Here is a 3,881-nt window from a genome sequence, read left to right as displayed (position 1 = left end):
GTTGTGACTTCAACTCCCAAGTCTTAAGAAAACCCTGCGGGGTGGTGCTCCAGGATGTGGTCATTTACCCGCATGAAACCCCACCCAGCTGGTGAGGCCCTGCTGGGCTCTCTGTGTACACGAGGACACTCATGTCCTCGAATGGGAAGGGCCGGGAGCCAGGGAGGGCTAGAAACTACACAGAGGAAATAACACACAGTGGGGAACGAGGAAAGCAGAAAGGAAAAGAAAGCTTCTGAGAGGCACCAGGGAATCAGAAAAGTCCCAAGTACGAGGAAGGCGGGCTTGTGGGAGCAAAGGGGAAAGCACCCGCCTATTTCTTGATACATAGTGGGGTAAGCTGTGGGTTACCATGCTCATGCTTAGAAAAGAAGTGTTTTCAAAATGTCTTTGGGAAATTCCTCTTTATATACAAACTTGAACAAGTTCTCAGGATTTCTCACAGCAACTCAAGCTTTAAGTCTGGCTTCCCCCTCGTCTCTGTGCTGGGTTTGACACTGCGAAGGTAAACAACTCCTGGAAACTGAATTTGGGGAACTTTTCAGATCATAACATAATTAGACTATAGCCACAAAAGAAAACCGAGGTTTTGCCTCTTCTCCCAGAATCGGAGGCATTCACTTAAAAGCTCTTTGGGAAAACCAATGGCTGGCATTTAGCTGAGTAATTATTGTTGATAATTTACTGTATTATAAGTTGGTAAGGCTATTTGCCATGAAACCCCAAGGATGATACATGTTTGACACATTATTTCTCTTACTTTTAAGTGGTTTTCATTTATTTTTTCAAAAGTGAGGAATATCTTTTTTTTTTTTTTTCCCCATCCTTAGGTTTTGGCTTAATGTTTATTTAAAATTTTCAAGGAATGCTTTCAAAGGCCTTATAATTTTGATCCAATGTTTTCAGAGTGAATCATACTTTCAGTGTTGCTTGTTAAGGGGAAATGTGTTTCTCTTTCTTCTCAAAACTTATTTCATTAAAAAGCATGACACATACTACAACATGAATGAAGCTTGAGAATGTAAGAGGAAAAAGCCAGTCACCTAAAGGCAAATACTATATGATTCCACAGGAATCAAATATATAGAAACAGATTGTACAGTGGTTGCCAGGACTTGGAGGAGAGGAAAATTGGGAGTTGTCTTAATGCATACAAGGTTTTATTTTTGTAAGTTAAAAAAGCTCTGGAGATCAGTTGTTCAGCAATGTGAGTATGTTTAACACTACTGAACTGCAGATTTTGAAATGGTTAAGATGTTAAATTTTATGTTTTGTGAGTTTTTAAAATTTTTTAAATTAAAATATATTTTAAAAATATGATTCAGAAGGCTGACTCTAAATGTAAAGAAGTTTTTAAAATGCTTTAATCACTTTTTGCTTTTTTCTCCTTATGTATTTACAAGTATGGCATAATTTTTAAAAACCCAAATGTCTAAATGGATTTTAAGAAATACAAAGTAAAACTCCTAGGTAATTTTTAAAAACTGACTCAGTCACTCAGTTCTAAAGCATTCTGGTGGCCCACGGTATCTTAGGTCACTTGTCTAATGGGCCTATTACTTCAGCCCTATTCAGAACTCTTGTCTTGAAAACGTATTATTGTAGATACATTTCTAGCATTGGTTAATACTCCTATTCTCAATGAATTTAGGCAAGGAAAGGGGTTTACTAAAAGGATGACAGCACTTCTTTTAAAAAGGTGGCAAGAGGAAGAGGACATGTGTATACCTATGTTTGATTCACATTGATATATGGCAGAAACCAACACAGTATTGTAAAGCAAATATCTTCCATTAAAGATAAACAAAATTTTAAAAGGTTACAATGTGATCTGTTTTGCAAATAATAACAGAAAATTTATTGAAAAAAAAAAAAGATGGCAAAGGTAAACATGTGTTTACCCATGTTAGGAATTTAAAAAACACAACCACTTAAGAAATCTGTAAGGATATATAAAACTGGATAGATGCCAACAAAATTTTGGAATCTAGAGAGCATGAAGATGCATTTACCTGACTTTATACTTAATTCCCTGCAAAGGCTGGGGTAAATATTTTATAATTTTTCAAATTTCAAAGGTTCAGTAAATGTACCCGTAATTGTACCAGGTAACTTGGAAGGAAGACGTGGGTATGGGTAGGGGTGAAAACAATATCATTAGTTTAAAAGTTTAAGAAGTTAAACTATCCAATTCCATTTCTCACCCCAGGGCAGACCAGACTGCTCTTTTTCCCACCCTGGAAAAGACAGAAAGTTTATTTTCAGAACCAGTTGAAACACAGAGGATCTGGATTCAGAGACTCTGGTCATGTTTTGAGTACCTTATTGGATACAGAGGTTGAATAAAGTCTATGTACAGAAAAATGAGATCTCTCCCTATTTCCCCTGTAGGTCCCCGAAGAACACACTGGCAACCAAACTTAGTCACTCTCTTCCCCCACCCAGTGGAGGTAGGTGGAAGGACACCTATGCAGGAAACGGACCAACCCAAGAGAAGAACCCTACAGATACTGATTGTGTCTAGTCCCTCAATTAAATGAAGCTGCAGCTGCCCAAGCAATTACAGAGAGGCCCACTGATCAATGCTCCTTATGGGCTTCCCTGGTGGCTCAGATGGTAAAGAATCTGCCTGCAATGCAGGAGACATGGATTCATTCCCTGGGTCAGGAAAATCCCCTGAAGGGAATGGCTATCCACTCCAGTATTCTTGCCTAGAGAATTCTGTGAACAGAGAAGCCTGGCAGGCTGCAGACTATGGGGTCACAAAGAATCAGACATGACTGAGCAACCAATACACTATTATGTATATACACAGAGCCCTTCATTCTGCTCCCCTGGAGGAGGAAATGGCAACCCACTTCAGTATTCTTACCTGGGAAATCCCAGGGACAGAGGAGCCTGGTGGCCTACAGTCCACAGGGTTGCAAAGAATTGGACACGACTGAGCACGCACACACTTCATGCTGTATGTGCCTGGGTTGGGCCAAAGATCTCAAGGTAGTTGAGGAAAGACTCTGAGAAGAAAATGAGATGCAGAAACAGTAAGAAAAAGGAAACTTGGAGAAAGTAAGGGCAGTGTAAGGAGAAGAAAAGAATTTTTTAAATCACTATTACACTTTGAGAGTTCTTGGGTTCATAAACCAAGAATCAGAGATGAACAAGAGGGGAACTCCAGGGGACAAAGGAAATTTTAGAAATTAAAAATGAGATAGTTTCTGTGCTAGATTAAAGTGACATTCTGTAGTTTTGAATCCACCTAATCCTACAGTTCATGGGGTGGCAAAAGAGTGGGACATGACTGAGCACACAATCACGCAAGATTAAAAGATAAATGGAAAAAGCAGAATAAACCAGCATGTCAAGTCCTTCAACAATAACATCATCACAACAAATGCATGACAATCATCTACTATGAAAGTAGTAAGATATCCTGCAAACTCTGAAATACAAGAAAAGGGCTGATTAACAGACATCGGTGAGACCTACAGGGTATCAGCAAGTGGGCAAGAGGACATAGAAAGCAGGCAAAGGGTCCTGGGGTGACACTGAACAAGAGCAAAGTCTAATCAAACTGCCAAAGGCACTTAGGCTGAATTCTAAATGTGCCCACTTGGTATAGAAAGATAATTGGGTTTTTCCTGGGAACAGTGCCAGAGCTGGGTTCTAAGGGTGAAGGCAAACGAAAGGTTAGATGGTATGGGACAATCTGGGTCCTATTAAATCTCAGAACTAACCAACTGAACCTCCTTTCCAGGACAGAGTCCTTCACAGAGAAGGATCTGTGGTGGTAGAATCTAAATTGAGTAGCCCAGGACTTGCTTGGTGGTCCAGTGGTTAAGAATCTGTCTGCCAATTCTGGGGATATGGGTTAGATCCTCAGT

This window comes from Cervus canadensis, chromosome 7 (genome assembly GCF_019320065.1).
Source record: "Cervus canadensis isolate Bull #8, Minnesota chromosome 7, ASM1932006v1, whole genome shotgun sequence".
Classification (NCBI taxonomy): domain Eukaryota; kingdom Metazoa; phylum Chordata; class Mammalia; order Artiodactyla; family Cervidae; genus Cervus; species Cervus canadensis.
Note: the sequence above shows the minus strand (reverse complement) of the source record.